This window comes from Carcharodon carcharias, chromosome 12 (genome assembly GCF_017639515.1).
Source record: "Carcharodon carcharias isolate sCarCar2 chromosome 12, sCarCar2.pri, whole genome shotgun sequence".
Taxonomy (NCBI): Eukaryota; Metazoa; Chordata; class Chondrichthyes; order Lamniformes; family Lamnidae; genus Carcharodon; species Carcharodon carcharias.
In genome coordinates, this window is record NC_054478.1 from 121,176,944 (window position 1) to 121,195,037 (window position 18,094).

An 18,094-nucleotide genomic window follows, 5' to 3' on the forward strand; every position below is an offset into this window, starting at 1 on the left:
CCAGTGTATTACCACCCCATCAGTTTACTCTCGATCATCAGTAAAGTAATCAAAGGGGTCATCAACAGTGCTGTCAAGCAGCACTTGCTTTGCAATAACCTGCTCATTTACGCCCAGTTTGGTTTCCGCCAGGGCCAGTCAGCTCCTGACCTCATTACAGCCTTGGTTCAAACATGAACGAAAGAGCTAAACTCCCGAGGTGAGGTGAGAGCAACTGCCCTTGACATCAAGGCCACATTTGACTGAGTGTGGTGTTAAGGAAGCCTAGCAAAACTGAAGTCAATGGGAATCAGGGGGAAAACTTTCCACTGGTTGGAGTCATACCTAGCACAAAGGAAGATGGTTATGGTTGCTTGAGGTCAGACATCTCAGCTCCAGGATATCACTGCAGGAGTTCCTCAGGGTGTTCCTCAAGTGTCCTTGGCCAAACCATTTTCAGCTGCTTCATCAATGACCTTCCTTCATACGGTCAGAGGTGGGGATGTTTGCTGATGATTGCACAATGTTCACCACCATTCACGATTCCTCAGATACTGAAGCAGTCCATGTCCAAATGCAGCAAGACTTGGACAATATCCAGGCTTGGGCTGACAAGAGGCAAGTAACATTCAAGCCACACAAGTGTCAGGCAATGACCACCTTCAACAAGAGGGAATCAAACCATCGCCCCTTGACATTCAATGGCATTACCATCACTGAATTTCCCACTATCAACATCCTGGGGGTTACCATTGACCAGGAACTGAACTGGACTAGCCATATAAATACTGCAACAAAAGAGCAGATCAGAGACCAGGAATCCTGGGATGTGTAACTCATCTCCTGACTCCCCAAAGCCTGTCCACCATCTACAAGGCACAGGTCAGGAGTGTGATGGAATGCTCCCCACTTACCTGGATGAGTGCAGCTCTCACAACACTCAAGAAAGCTGACACCATCCAGGACAAAGCAGCCCGCTTGATTGGCACCACATCCACAAACATTCACTCCCTGCACTACCAACACACAGTAGCAGCTGTGTGTACCATCTACAAGATGCACTGCAGGAATTCACCAAGGCTCCTTAGCACCTTCCAAACCCAAGACTACTATCATTTAGAAGGGCAAGGGCAACAGATACATGGGAACACCACCACCATCCTGTCTACGTCCAACACAATCGACCCTAACCTGTCATCACCCAAATCAACCGACCCTAATCATGTCTTCACCCAACTCAACTGACCTTAATCCTGTCTTCACCCAACTCAACCCATCCTAATCCTGTCTTCACCTAACTCAACTGACCCCAATCCTGTCTCCACCCAAAACAACCAACCCCAGTCCTGTCTTCACCAAACACAACTGACCCCAATCCTGTCTTCACCCAAAACAACCGACCCCAATCCTGTCTCCACCCAAAACAACTGACCCCAATCCTGTCTTCACCAAACACAACTAATCCCAAACCTGTCTTCAGCCAAAACAGCCGACCCCAATCCTGTCTTCACCAAACACAACCAACCCCAACCCTGTCTCCACCCAAAACAACTGCCCCCAAACCTGTCTTGATGCAAAACAACTGAACCCACTCTGTCTTCAACCAAAACAACTGACTCCAGTCTTGTTTTCACCCAACACAACTGACCACAATTCTGTCTTCACCCAAAACATCCAAACCCAACCCTGTCTTCACCCAACAGAGCCAACTCCAATCCTGTTTTCTCCCAACTCAGCTGCCCCCAGTCCTGTCTTCAGCCAACACAACCAACCCCAATCCTGTCTTCACCCAGCACAACCGTCCCAAGTCCTGTTTTCAAGCACAACCGACTCCAAACTAGTCTTCACCCCCACACAACTAACCCCAAACCTGTCTTCAAGCGCAACCAACTCCAATCCTGTTTTCACCCAACACAACCGACCCCAATCCTAACTTCATTAACACAGTCAACTCCAACCCTGTTTTCACTCAAGAAAACTGACCCCAATCCTCTTTTCAAACACAACTGAACCCAATCCTCATTTCAAACAGAACTGACACCTAACCTGTCATCACCCAACACAGGCGGCTCCAATCCTGTCCTCACCCCAACACAGATGACTCCAATCCTGTCTTCACCCAACACAGCTGACTACAATCCTGTCTTCACCCAACACAGCCGACCCCAACCTTGTCTTCACCCAAAACAACTGACCACAATTCTGTCTTCACCCAACACAAACAACCCCAATCCTGACTTAACTCAAAACAACCCTGTCTTCACCCAAAACAACTGAACCCAATCCTGTCTTCACCAAACAAATCCAACCCCAATCCTGTCTTCGCCCAACACAACCAAACCCACCCCTGTCTTCAAACACAATCAACCTCAATCTTGTCTTCACCCAACAGAGCCAACTCCAATCCTGTTTTATCCCAACTCAGCTGACCCCAATCCTATCTTCACCAAACAAAACCGATCCCAATTCTGTCTTCAACCAAAATAACTGACCCCAATCTTGTCTTCACCCAACACAAATGACCCCAATCCTATCTTCACCCAACACAACTGACCCTAATCCTCTTTTCAAACATAACCAACCCCAATCCTGTCTTCACCCAACACAACCAACCCCAATCCTGTCTTCACCCAGCACAAACGTCCCAAGTCCTGTTTTCAAGCACAACCGACTCCAAACTTGTCTTCACCCCACACAACTAACCCTAAACCTGTCTTCAAGCACAATCAACACCAATCCTATTTTCACCTAACACAACCGACCCCAATCCTAACTTCACTAACACAGTCAACTCCAACCCTGTTTTCACCCAAGAAAACCAACCCCAATCCTCTTTTCAAACACAACTGAACCCAATCCTGATTTCAAACAGAACTGACATCTAACCTGTCATCACCCAACACAGCCGACTCCAATCCTGTCTTCACCCAACACAGCCGACTCCAATCCTGTTTTCATCCAACACAGCCGACTCCAATCCTGTCTTCACCCAACACAGCCGACTCCAATCCTGTCTTCACCTGACTCAATTGACCCCAGTCCTGTCTTCAACCGACCTCAATCCTGTCTTCATCTAACACATCGACCCCAATCCTGCTTTCACCCAACAGAACCGAACACAATTCTGTCTTCACCCAACACAATTGAACCCACTACTGTCTTCAAACAAAACCAGCCCCAATCCTGTCTTCACCCAACACAACCAACCACAATTCTGTCTTCAACCAACATATCCGACCACAATTCTGTCTTAACCTGACACAATTGCCCCTAACCTGCCATCATTAGTTACACCCATTTTCTCTGTCAACTCTATGCGTGATTTTTAACACTTTATCAAATCTCCTCTTAACCTTCTCTGCTCTTTGGGGAACAGCCCCATCTTATTTCATTTTTGCGCGTACCTGAAGTCCTGCATAGCTAATATCATTGTGCTAAACCTTTTCTGCTCGCTGTCCAAGGCATCGACATTCTTCCTAAGGTATGGTTCCCTGATCACAAAAATCCAGCTTAAACAATGATTAATAAAGCAAGCATAACATGCTTGCTTCTGTACCAAATACTCATTTCTGGTTCAATGACAGCATTAATCTGTTGAAGCCACCAGACTCTTACCCTAAAATGTGCCATGCAGCCACATATGAGTCTGAAGCTGCTACTGGACCCAAATAGATCCAGGGATTCAATTCCCACAATTGAACAAATATGACAAATTGTGGGCTATAAACTATTGTTGAATTTAGATTTGGGTAAAACTGAACCAATTCACTCATGTCCTTCAGGAGTGATACTGTGTCGTCCCTCCAGTTCTACACTAAATGGTTAATTTGTGAAGGAACCATTCCAAATCTCACAAAACATTCTTGAAATCCTAGCTTATCTCTAGATCTCTAGCAAGTCTTTGTTAGGTAATTCCTCCTAGAAGAAGAAACATAGAAAGATTTATGATTCAGTTGAGGCCATTCATTCCATTGTGTCTGCCAGTTGAAAAAGGTTATCCAGGTTAGTCCTACCTTCCAGTTCCTGATCTGTAGGCCAGTAGGTTACAGCACCTCAAGCACATGTCCAAGTGTTTTTTTTTAAATGCGGTGATAGTTTCTGCTTCTCGCCCCCTTTCAAGCAGTGAGTTCCAGACACCACTATACCTGGGTGAGGAAAGTACTCCACACTTTCTTCCGCCAATTATTTTAAATTGATGCCCCTGGTTATTGACCTCTCTGCTAAAGAAAATAGGTACTTCTTGTTCATTCTTTTTCGGCCCTTCATAATTTTACACACTTCAATTAAATCTCCCCTCAGCTTCCCCTATTCCAAAGAAAATAACCCCAGCCTAACCAATCTTTCCTCTAGCTAAAATTCTCCATTCCTGTCAACACCCTCATAAATCTCTTTTCTACCCTCTCTAATGCATTTATTTTTTTTCCTGTAATCAGGTGATCAGACTGTTTGCACTACTCCAGCTTGGTACAACTAGTGTTTTATACAATTCTAGCATAACCTCCCTGCTTTTATACTCCAGGCCTTGAAAAGTAACAGTAATTATTCTGTATGCCTCTTTGAACATCTTTTCTACCTCCACTGTTACCTTTAGGGAACTGTGGACATGCACTCCAAAGATCCTCTGTTCCTTTACCCTTCTCAGAATCCTACCATTTATTGTGAATTCCCTTGCCTTTCTTGTACTCCCCAAATGCATCACCACACGCTTCCCTGGATTGACTTCCATTTGCCATTTTTCACCTGATCAGTCCATTGATATTTTCCTGAAGAATGAGCTTTATTCCTTACTACCAACCACACAATTTTCAGATCATCTGCAAACTACTTTATCGTGTCCCCTCCATTTAATTCTAAATCCGTGGAAAGTCCTGCAGAGCAAACATACAAGGGAGTATGAACAAGGAGCTGACCCCTCAAGCCTGCTCTGCCATTCAGTAAGATCGTGGCTGATCTGATGGTAACCTCAAATCTGTATCCCATCTATTCCCAATAACTGTGACCCCCTTGCCAACCAAGAATCCATCCTCCTCTGCCTTAAAAATATTCAAAGACTCTGCTTCCACTGCCTTTTCAGGGATAGAGTTTGGAAGACTCACAACCCTCTGAGAGATAAACTTTTGCCTCATCTCCATTTTAAATGGGTGACCTCTTATTTTTAAACCGTGACCCTTAATTCTAAATTATTCTACAAGAGGAAACATCCTCTCGACATCTACCCTGTCAAGACCCCTCAGGATCTTATATGTTTCAATCAAGTCGCCTCTTAGTCCTCTAAACTTCAGCGGATACAAGCCTAGTCTGTCCAACCTTTCCTCATAAGCAGCATTGAAAGCAGCCTTCCAGATACAAAAACAAAAGTGTAACCCCTTGCTTCTCTTGCTTATTCCTTGACTAATCCATGCCTTTCTAAATGGTGAACTACATTGTCTTTCAGAACTTTTTCAAGTATTTGCCCACCACCGAGGTAAGGCTGACTGGCCTTCCTCTTTTTTTAAACAATGCTGCCACCTTAACTGTCCTTCAGACCTCTAGCAATACACTTATAGCCAGAGAGGATTGGAAAATAATAGCCAGTGCCTCCACTATTTCTTCCCTTGCCTCCCTTAGTAGCCTGGGATACATTTCATCTGGGCATGGTGATTTATCCACTTTTAAGGATGCTGACGAGCTTAATATTTCCTCTCTCTCTAACTCCTCCTTAACTATAATGTGTGCTTCATTCCTATCTTTTGTGAAAATGGATGGAAATCATTCATTAAGAACCATGCCTACATCTTCTGTTCTACACACATTGGCCTGAATTTTTCAGTTGGTGTATGGGGGTGGCCCTGACATGCTGATGCATAAAATGACACGCAGTGACGTCGGGCGTGCATCCTGATGTCATCGTGTTGTCTCACGGTGTTTCGTTTGGCAGGCATGCACCAGAGTCGGCTGCATGCCTGCCGATATTTAAATGGCCTATTAAGGCCATTAAGGAACTAATTAACGTCATTGTTGACGCTGGCCAACCAACTTTAAGATTGACGGGCAGGCGAAAAGGCCAAGTGGCCTTCACGTTTTTTAGGAAACCTCATCCACGAGCGGGATGAGGTTTCCTAAAGCTTTTATTAATTAAGTAAAAAAATGTTATGAAATATAAAATATGCCCCATCTCATGTGACACAATCACATGAGGGGACATGTGAAATAAATTTTCGATCTGTTTATTTATTTATTTGAAAACCACTTCAATCTCTCTGAGGCAGCTCCATGCCTCACGAGATTGAAGCACTCTTTTGTGAACTTGTGCGAAAGAGCACTGGCCCCAACTCTCCTCCTCCCGCCTGCACAAATAGTGCTGAGTGCTACAACTAACATCTTATGCTGGGTGGGCCTTAATTGGCCAGCCCGCATAAAATGGCGGTGGGGAGCCAATCGCAGGTAACAATCGCTGAGCCCACCCGACGACTGAAAAACTCAGGTCATTATCTTTTTGGTCTCTACTTGGTCCTACTCTTTCGTTAATTATTCTCTTGCTGTTTATGTTGTTACAGACAGGAGAGAAAGGCAAATTGAACTTCTTTATCTCCTCACCATCTGTCCGTAAGCTGAGGTATTTTTGAATTGTGTTTAAAGTAGGCTGTGTTGTGTTCTGACAAACCCTCAGTTTGTGTGGTCCAATTTTATAAGCAACACACAACAAAATCTCTTTATTTTTACTCAGAAGGTTGGTTTATTTCACACATTCAAACACAGATATTACACTCACACATGTACAGTAAGGAGGATAGAAAAGAGGGAGTTTTACAACTATGGATAACAACAGTAAAAGAACCACAAAAATGAATATTAGTTCACATGATTTCCAGAGTCTAGAAAGTCAAACTCCAGAGGGTGTTTTCTTCATGATGGAGATCAGTTCAGATGAGTTTCTAGTTGGTGATAGCAGCACGAAAATCCTTGGAAGTGAATGAGGATGCAGCACAATGAGGTTTCTGTATCTAGACTGCTTGGTCAGATGGTTTTAAAATACAACAGGCTTCAAGGAGTTGAGAGATGTTGGTCAGCTGCTTGATCAGCCAGGGGATGTTCTGTTGTTCCTTTCAGGTTGGAGGTAATCAGCAGACTGATCTGTCAGTCTAGAAATGTAATATTAAAACTGCCCAAGAGGCTAGAAGCATGGGGTCATGTGATGTGGCTCATTAATAAGTTAATTGCAGCTTCACAAACAATATCTATGCATCTGGCTAAAATCCATTGCTTCCCTTAGGAATGGAATGGTGGCTGTTAATACCTCTTCAGGGTATAGAGAGTTTTGATATCTCGGTCTTTGTTATTGCCCTCGCTGGGGAGCCAATTCATCTGGCCTAACATTGGGGTGTGAGATTCCACAAGGATGAGAGTGGAACTCTTTTGTTCTTGTAATCTCTAATAGAAGCTTCCAAACCAGGTGGTCATGTGACCTTTAGCAGCCAATCTTTTTGTTCAGCAAAAGTTGATTTTGAAATAGCAAAAAAAAAGTTTTGGAAAAACTCAGCAGGTCTGGCAGCATCGGCGGAGAAGAAAAGAGTTGACGTTTCGAGTCCTCATGACCCTTCAATAGAACTTGAGTTCGAGTCCAAGAAAGAGTTGAAATATAAGCTGGTTTAAGGTGTGTGGGGGGTGGGGGGAGTGGAGAGAGAGAGAGAGAAGTGGGGGGGTGGTGTGGTTGTAGGGACAAACAAGCAGTGATAGAAGCAGATCATCAAAAGATGTCAACAACAGGAGAACAAAAGAACACATAGGTGTTAAAGTTGGTGATATTATCTAAACGAATGTGCTAATTAAGAATGGATGCTAGGGCACTCAAGGTATAGCTCTAGTGGGGGTGGGGAGAGCATAAAAGATTTAAAAATATTTAAAAATAATGGAAATAGGTGGGAAAAGAAAAATCTATATAATTTATTGGAAAAAAAAGGGGGAAACAGAAAGGGGGTGGGGATGGGGGAAGGAGCTCAAGACCTAAAGTTGTTGAATTCAATATTCAGTCTGGAAGGCTGTTAAGTGCCTAGTCGGAAGATGAGGTGTTGTTCCTCCAGTTTGCGTTGGGCTTCACTGGAACAATGCAGCAAGCCAAAGACAGACATGTGGGCAAGAGAGCAGGGAGGAGTGTTAAAATGGCAAGCGACAGGGAGCTTTGGGTCATTCTTGCGGACAGACTGCAGGTGTTCTGCAAAGCGGTCGCCCAGTTTACGTTTGGTCTCTCCAATGTAGAGGAGACCACATTGGGAGCAACGAATGTAGTAGATTAAGTTGGGGGAAATGCAAGTGAAATACTGCTTCACTTGAAAAGAGTGTTTGGGCCCTTGGACAGTGAGGAGAGAGGAAGTGAAGGGGCAGGTGTTGCATCTTTTGCGTGGGCATGGGGTGGTGCCATAGGAGGGGGTTGAGGAGTAGGGGGTGATGGAGGAGTGGACCAGGGTGTCCCGGAGGGAGCGATCCCTACGGAATGCCGATAGGGGGTGTGAAGGGAAGATGTGTTTGGTGGTGGCATCATGCTGGAGTTGGCGGAAATGGCGGAGGATTATCCTTTGAATGTGGAGGCTGGTGGGGTGATAAGTGAGGACAAAGGGGACCCTATCATGTTTCTGGGAGGGAGGAGAAGGCGTGAGGGCGGATGCGCGGGAGATGGGCCGGACACGGTTGAGGGCCCTGTCAACGACCGTGGGTGGAAAACCTCGGTTAAGGAAGAAGGAGGACATGTCAGAGGAACTGTTTTTGAAGGTAGCATCATCGGAACAGGTGCGACGGAGGCGAAGGAACTGAGAGAATGGGATGGAGTCCTTACAGGAAGTTGGGTGTGAGGAGCTGTAGTTGAGGTAGCTGTGGGAGTCGGTGGGTTTGTAATGGATAATGGTGGACAGTCTATCACCAGAGATTGAGACAGAGAGGTCAAGGAAGGGAAGGGAAGTGTCAGAGATGGACCACGTGAAAATGATGGAGGGGTGGAGATTGGAAGCAAAATTAATAAATTTTTCTAAGTCCCGACGAGAGCATGAAGCAGCACCGAAGTAATCATTGATGTACCGGAGAAAGAGTTGTGGAAGGGGGCCGGAGTAGGACTGGAACAAGGAATGTTCCACATACCCCATAAAGAGACAGGCATAGCTGGGGCCCATGCGGGTACCCATAGCCACACCTTTTATTTGGATGAAGTGAGAGGAGTTGAAGGAGAAATTGTTCAGCGTGAGAACAAGTTCAGCCAGATGGAGGAGCGTAGTGGTGGATGGGGATTGTACGGGCCTCTGTTTGAGGAAGAAGCTAAGGGCCCTCAGACCATCCTGGTGGGGGATGGAGGTGTAGAGGGATTGGACGTCCATGGTGAAGAGGAAGCGGTTGGGGCCAGGGAACTGGAAATTGTTGATGTGACGTAAGGTGTCAGAGGAATCACGGATGTAGGTGGGAAGGGACTGGACAAGGGGAGAGAGAAGGGAGTCAAGATAACGAGAAATGAGTTCTGTGGGGCAGGAGCAAGCTGAGACGATCGCTCTACCGGGGCAGTTCTGTTTGTGGATTTTGTGTAGGAGATAGAAGCGGGCCGTCCGAGGTTGGGCGACTATCAGGTTGGAAGCTGTGGGAGGAAGATCCCCAGAGGAGATGAGGTCTGTGACCGTCCTGGAAACAATGGCTTGATGTTCAGTGATGGGGTCATGGTCCAGGGAGAGGTAGGAGGAAGTGTCTGCGAGTTGACGCTCAGCCTCCGCGAGGTAGAGGTCAGTGCGCCAGACAACAACAGCACCACCCTTGTCATTGGGTTTGATGACAATGTCAGGATTGGACCTGAGAGAATGGAGTGCAGTAAGTTCAGAGAGAGACAGGTTAGAATGGGTGAGAGGAGCAGAGAAATTGAGACGACTAATGTCGCGCTGACAGTTCTCAATGAAAAGATCAAGAGAAGGTAAGAATCCAGAGGGAGGGGTCCAGGTGGAGGGAGAATATTGGAGATGGGTAAAAGGATCCGTTGAATTGGGAGAGGACTCCTGCCCAAAGAAGTGAGCCCGGAGACGAAGACGGTGGAAGAAGAGTTCAGCATCATGCCGAGCCCGAAATTCATTGAGGTGAGGGCGTAAGGGTATGAAACTAAGTCCTTTGCTGAGCACTGAACGTTCAGCATCGGAGAGGGGAAGGTCAGGGGGTATAGTGAATACACGGCTGGGGTTGGGATTGGAAGATGGGGTGGGGGCGGAGGGACGGGCAGTGGTGGAGGGTCCTAGATGGGTGTTGGTGTCGTTGAGTTGTTGGAGCTTGCGTTCCTTAGCACTTGAGAGAAAGAGAAAAAGTTTCTTGTTGAGGCGTCGGATGAGCCGAAGAATAAAATGAAACTGGGGGCATGCGCAGCTTTGAAAAAGGGTACGGCGGTGCTGCTGGAGGGAGAGGTCGAGTGTGTTCATATGGCGGCGCTTGGCACTGAGTGTGGATTTCAGAATGTGATGGGAACAGCAGTCTGAGAAACGTTTTATGTCCCGGAGATACCTGTAATCCTGGGTGGGTTTGAAACATGAGGGGTGGAATTTCAGTTGAAATCCACGTGGGGTAAGTCGGAGACTCCCTCTACATCTCCATCCCCCACCAGGATGGTCTGAGGGCCCTTAGCTTCTTCCTCGAACAGAGGCCCGTACAATCCCCATCCACCACTACTCTCCTCCGTCTGGCTGAACTTTTTCTCATGCTGAACAATTTCTCCTTCAACTCCTCTCACTTCCTCCAAATAAAAGGTGTGGCTATGGGTACCCGCATGGGCCCCAGCTATGCCTGTCTCTTTATGGGGTATGTGGAACATTCCTTGTTCCAGTCCTACTCCGGCCCCCTTCCACAACTCTTTCTCCGGTACATCGATGATTACTTCGGTGCTGCTTCATGCTCTCGTCGGGACTTAGAAAAATTTATTAATTTTGCTTCCAATCTCCACCCCTCCAGCATTTTCACGTGGTCCATCTCTGACACTTCCCTTCCCTTCCTTGACCTCTCTGTCTCAATCTCTGGTGATAGACTGTCCACCAATATCCATTACAAACCCACCAACTCCCACAGCTACCTCGACTACAGCTCCTCACACCCCGCTTCCTGTAAGGACTCCATCCCATTCTCTCAGTTCCTTCGCCTCCGTCGCATCTGTTCCGATGATGCTACCTTCAAAAACAGTTCCTCTGACATGTCCTCCTTCTTCCTTAACCGAGGTTTTCCACCCACGGTCGTTGACAGGGCCCTCAACCGTGTCCGGCCCATCTCCCGCGCATCCGCCCTCACGCCTTCTCCTCCCTCCCAGAAACATGATAGGGTCCCCCTTGTCCTTACTTATCACCCCACCAGCCTCAATGACCCAAACCTCCCTGTCGCTTGCCATTTTAACACTCCTCCCTGCTCTCTTGCCCACATGTCTGTCCTTGGCTTGCTGCATTGTTCCAGTGAAGCCCAACGCAAACTGGAGGAACAACACCTCATCTTCCGAATAGGCACTTTACAGCCTTCCAGACTGAATATTGAATTCAACAACTTTAGGTCTTGAGCTCCTTCCCCCATCCCCACCCCCTTTCTGTTTCCCCCTTTTTTTTCCAATAAATTATATAGATTTTTCTTTTCCCACCTATTTCCATTATTTTTAAATATTTTTAAATCTTTTATGCTCTCCCCACCCCCACTAGAGCTATACCTTGAGTGCCCTAGCATCCATTCTTAATTAGCACATTCGTTTAGATAATATCACCAACTTTAACACCTATGTGTTCTTTTGTTCTATTGTTGTTGACATCTTTTGATGATCTGCTTCTATCACTGCTTGTTTGTCCCTACAACCACACCACCCCCCCTACTTCTCTCTCTCTCTCTCTCCCCCCCCCCCCCCCCCCCCCCCCCCCCCCCCAACACACCTTAAACCAGCTTATATTTCAACTTTTTCTTGGACTCGAACTCAAGTTCTGTCAAAGGGTCATGAGGACTCGAAACGTCAACTCTTTTCTTCTCCGCCGATGCTGCCAGACCTGCTGAGTTTTTCCAGGTAATTCTGTTTTTGTTTTGGATTTCCAGCATCCGCAGTTTTTTTGTTTTTAAAAAAAAAGTTTTGATGCACACAGTTTTGACTTCTTTTCATATCTTACTGACATGATAATGTATTTATAAAGCATCTTTGGGTTTTCCTTCTTCTTGCTTATCAATATTTTTCATGCCTTTGCCTCCCTAACTTCCTTTTTAATTTCACCGCTGCACTTTCTATGTTCTTCTAGACTTTCTGCAGTATTGATCTGTTGGTATCTGACATAAGCTTTTGTTTTTGCCTTATCATACACTGTATGCTCCTTGACATCCAGGAGTGTCTAGATTTGGGAGCCCACCCTTTTTCTTTAAGGCAACATATTTGTTCTGAACCCTCACTATCTCCTCCTCCAATGTCACCCAATGTTTTGACATTAATTTATCTTCAAGTAGCTGCTTCCAATCCACTTCATCCAAAGCACTTCTCAGCTGAGTAAGATTGGTCTTCCCTTACTGTGAAACTTTTACTTTTGGCCTATCTCTATCCTTTTCCATAATTAGGCTAAATCTAACTGAATTATGATCATATCATGAAAATGTTCTCCTGCTCATATCTCTGCCATCTGCCCAGATTCATTCCCTAAAACTAAGTCCAGAATTGCCCGTTCTATTGTTGAACTTGCTACGTACTGGCTATAAAATTTCTTCTGAATGCATTTTTTAAATTCTACACACTCTGTATATTTTACATTGATTTTGTCCCATTCAATATCAGGTTAATTAAAATTCCAAACTATTACTGTCCCTTTTTTCCTCCAGTTCTCAGCAATTTGCCTACATCTTTCCCCCTCTATCTCCCACTGACTTTTGGGGGTCTATGGTAGAATCCCAGCAGATTCTTTTGTTCCTCAGTTCAACCCACATGGCCTCACTTGATGCACCTTCTGGCATATTATCCATCCCTCCTCACAGCAGTGTGATTGTTTCTGCAGCCAATATTTTGATACCCCTCCTTTTCTATACCCTCTCTATCCTGTCTGAAAACCCTGTTACTAGGAATGCCCTTTAAACCAGATTTCAGTAATAGCTATGTTATCATACTTCCAAGTGTCTATCTGTGCCCTCAGTTATAGGGTCATAGAGATCAACAGCACAGAAAAAGGCCCTTCAGCCCATCGAGTCTGCGCAGGTCAAACAAGTACCTAACTATTCTAATCCCATTTTCCAGCACTAGGCCCATAACCTTGTATGCCATGGCATCGCAAGTGCACATCCAAATACTTCTTAAATGTTATGAGAGTTTCTGCCTCTACCACCCTTTCAGGCAATGAGTTCCAAATTCCCACCACCATCTGGATGAAAAAATTCTTCCTCACATCCCCTCTAAACCTCCTGCCCCTTACCTTAAATCTATGCCCCCTGATTATTGATCCCTCCACCAAGGGAAAAAGTTCCTTCCAGTCTACCCTATCAATGCCCTTCATAATTTTATACACCTCAGTCATGTTACCCCTCAATCTCCTCTGCTCCAAGGAAAACAACCTGTCTATCCAATCTCTCATAACAAACTCTCCAGCCCAGGCAACTCCTCTGCACTCTCTCTAGTGCAATCACATCCTTCCTATAATGTGGATTGCAGAACTGCACGCAATACTCTAGCTGTAGCTTAATCAGTTTTTTATACAGTTCCAACATAATCTCCCTGCTCTTATATTCTATGCCTCGGCTAATAAAGGCAAGTTAACCACCTTATCTACCTGTCCAGCTACCTTAAGGGACTGGTGGACATGCACACCAAGGTCCCTCAGATCCTCGGTACTTCCCAGGGTCCTACCATTCATTGTGTATTCCCGTGTCTTGTTTGTCCCGCCCAAGTGCATCACCTCACACTTATCCGGATTAAATTCCATTTGACTCTGATCAGCCCATCTGGTCAGCCTGTCTATATCCTCAAATAATCTAAGGCTATCCTTCTCACTATTCACCACCCCACCAATTTTTGTGTCATCTGTGAACTTATTGATCAACCCTCCCACATTCAAGTCTAAATCGTCTATATACACCACAAACAGCAAGGGACCCAATGCTGATTCCTGTGGAACCCCACTGGACACAGGCATCCAGTCACGAAAACACCCCTCGACCATCACCCTCTGCTTCCTGCCACTCAGCCAATTCTGGATCCAATTTGCCAAATTGCCTTGAACTCCATGGGCTCTTACCTTTGTTATCAGTCTCCCATGCAGGACCTTATCAAAAGCTTTGCTAAAGTCCAAGAAGACTACGTCAAATGCATTGCCCTCATCTACACACCTGGTCACTTCTTCAAAAAATTAAATCAAATTGGTCAGACAGGACCTTCCCTTAACAAAACCATGCTGACTGTCCTTGATTAATCCCTGCCTCTCCAAGTGTAAATTAATTCTGTCCCTCAGAATTGCTTCCAATAGTTTCCCCACCACTGAGCTTAGACTGACCGGCCTGTAGTTCCCTTCCTCCCTTCTGGAATAATGGTACCACATTGGCTGTCCTTCAGTCCTCTGGCACCTCTCCTGTGGCCAGAGAGGTATTGAAAATTATTTCCAGCGCCCCTGCTCTCTCCTCCCTTGCCTCACTCAACAGCCTGAGATATATTTCATTCGGGTCTGGCGGTCTACTTTTAAGCCTGCCAGACAACTTTAAACCTCCTCCCTTTCTACGCTGATTTCTTTAATTATATCACAGTCCTGCCTGATTTCCATACCCATGTCATCCCTCTCATTTGTGAACACCAACACAAAGTATTCATTTAGATCCCTACCTACACCTTCCGGCTCCATACACAAATTACCACTACGGTCCTTAATCTCTTACTCTTAACGTACTTGTAAAATAACTTTGGATTTTCCTTTATTTTACCTGCCGATGTTTTTTCATGCCCCCTTTTTGCTCTCCTAATTTCCTTTATAAGTTCCCGTCCTACACATTCTATACTCCTGTAGGGTGTCCACTGTTTTAAGCCCTCGGTATCTGCCATAAGCCTTCCTTTTTCTCTTTATCCAATCCTGTATATCCCTCAACATCCAGGGTTCCATGGATTTGTTGGTCCCACCCTTTATCTTTACTGGAATAGGTTGGCCCTGTACTATCCCAATTTCCTTCTTGAATGAGTCCCACTGCTCTGACGCTGATTTACCTAAAAGTAACTGCTCCCGGTCCACTCTGGCCAAATCATATCTGATCTTATAAAATCGCCCTTCTCCCAATTTAGAACTCTGATTTCTGGCCCAGCTGTGTCCTTTTCCATAACAACCTTGAATCTAATGGAGTAGTGATCACTATCTGCAAAATGTTCCCCCACTGATACCTCTACCACTTGCTCGGTTTCACTCCCTACAATTAAGTCCAGGACCATCTGCTCTCTTGTAGGACCTTCTATGTACTGGTTTAAAAAACTCTCATGGATGCATTTTAAGAATTATGCTCTCTCTCTAAACCTATCACACTATGACTAACCCAATTAACGTTGGGGAAGTTGAAATCCCCCATTATTGCTATCCTATTATTTTTACACTTCTCTGAAATTTGCCCACATATCTGCTCTTCTATTTCTCTCTGACTGTTTGGGCATCTATAGTACACTGCTAGCAATGTGATTGCTCCCTTTTTGTTTTTAAGTTCTACCCATATGGCTTTATTTAAGGAGCCTTCTAAGATGTCATCCCTCCTTACTGCTGTAATTGATTCCTTGATCAACATTGCTGTACCCTCTCATCTTTTACCTCCTTCCCTGTCTTGCAGACCCTATATCCTGGAATATTGAGCTGCCAATCCTGCCCCTCTGTCAACCATGTCTCTGTGACATCAATGACATCATACTTCCATGTGTTAATTTGTGTCCTCAACTTATCTGCCTTATTCATCAGACTCCTTACATTAAAATAAATACCATCCAACCTTGCCAAGCTCCCTTGTGCCTTAACTGGCCTATAATTTCTATGCCTTCTAGACTCACTTACTTTCTCTTTTAATTTTGGCTGTGTATTTTCCCCTGCTGAACCTCCTCTCAGGATCCCATCCCCTGCCAAGTTAGTTTAAACCCTCCCCAACAGCACTAGCAAACTTCCCCGCAAGGGTGTTGGTCCCATTCTGGTGCAACCCGTCCGCCTTGTACAGGTCCCACCGCCCCCAGAAACGGTCCCAATGTCCCAGAAATCTAAAGCCCTCCCTCCTGCACCATCTCTCCAGCCACACATTCATCTGGACTAACCTCCTATTTCTATACTCACTAGCACATGGCACCAGAAGTAACCCAGAGATGACTATCTTTGAGGTCCTGTTTTTTAATCTGCTTCCTAGCTCCCTAAATTCTGCTTGCAGGACCTCATCCCTCTTTCTACCATGTCATTGGTACCAATATGTACCACGATCTCTATCTGTTTGCCATCTCCCTTTAGAATGCCCTGCAGCCGTTCAGTGATATCCTTGACCCTGGCATCAAGGAGGCAACATAACATCCTGGAGTCATGTCTACAGCCGCAGAAACGCCTGTCTGTTCCCCATACTATCGAGTCTCCTACTACTATTGCTCCTCCCCTCTTTTTCCTCCCTCCTGTTTTCTCTGCTTTCCTAACTCACCAATTCCCTGTGTTCTATTTGTAGCTTTGCTTCCCTTCCTTCTGAATTTACACTCAGGTTCTCAACCCCTTCAAGCTAGTTTAATTCCAATGGCACTAGCAAACCTCCCCACTGTGATATTGGTCACAGCACTGTTGAAGTGCAACTCATCCAACTTGTACAGGTCCACCTCCCCACCGGTCCACCTCCCCCAAAACTGGGTCCAAAGCCCCAAATTCTCCCTACTGCACCATCTCTCCTATCTTGTACTCCAATGTAGATGGCACCAGGAGTACCTGCCTGCAGGACCTTATATCTTATATGTATATCACTGATGCTGATATGGACCAGAACCTCTGGCGGTTCACCCCCATGTCCTCCCCACATGCTCCCCCCCCCACCCCTCCGAATGTTCTGCAGCCACTCAGTGACACCCTTGACCCAAACACCAGGGAGGCAACATGCTTTCCTGAAGTCATATCTGCAGCCATGGAAACACTTGTCTGTTCCTCTATTGAATTTCCTATCACTACTGCTTTCCTGGCCTTTCTCCTCTCATCCTACACAGCTGAGCCATCCATAGTACCATTGGCATGGTCTTTGGTTGTGTGTGAGGAACCATTCATCCTCACCAGTATGAATATCAGTTGGGGAGTGAGATGCTCCCAGGGGACCGCTGCACTACCTGCCAGTCCTGCTTGACTGTTTGTTGGTCACTGATATTCTCTCTCTGCCTGCACACCCTTAAGCTGTGCTGTGCTAGTAACATAACTCTCAACCTCACAGAAACCAGGAACTTGAGCTGGCAAAACTTCCTGCAAATGTGGTTGTCCAGGACACACAAAGATTCATGGCATTCCCACAGGGAACAGGATGTGCATTTTTTGGGACCAAGGTGCCCTGACATGCCTCTATTTATTAGACTAACTAAACAGAAATAAACTACAGATGTATTAAAGTTTAAAAAAAGCTTTCAGCAGCCTTTCACCAATCTTCCCTTGTTCTGACATTACTTTAGGTTATTCTTAAATTGCTCCCTGACACTCTGGGCTGCAGCCAGTCTGCTGTTCTGCTCCACTCAAGGAGTTCACTTCAGGACTGTGCTGCTTATTTCTGGGCTCTCTGATTGAGGCCGATTCCTGGGGTTTCACTCTTTATCATTCCAGTCGCAGTGCTGCACCACTCCCAAACTATTTCAAGACCGTGTTCCTTACCTTTGAGGTCTCTGATTTGTTTATTCTTCTACAATAAATATGGAAAAGGTCAACACCCACAAATGTGAACACAGATCTCCACTCAAAATATTAAGTGACCATTTCACTTTACAGACACTGCTGGACATGTGAGTACTTCCAGCATTTTCTGTTTCTATTTCAGATTTGTAGCATTCACAGTTTCTCTTTTTTTGCTCCCAAAGTTTATTTACCAATTTAGGGAGTTGAAAGTTCCTATCACTTCTTCGATTTCAATGAATTATGTGGGGTGGAATGATGGAGGGGAAGGAAGGGCCTTTGGGTTGAATCTCAGA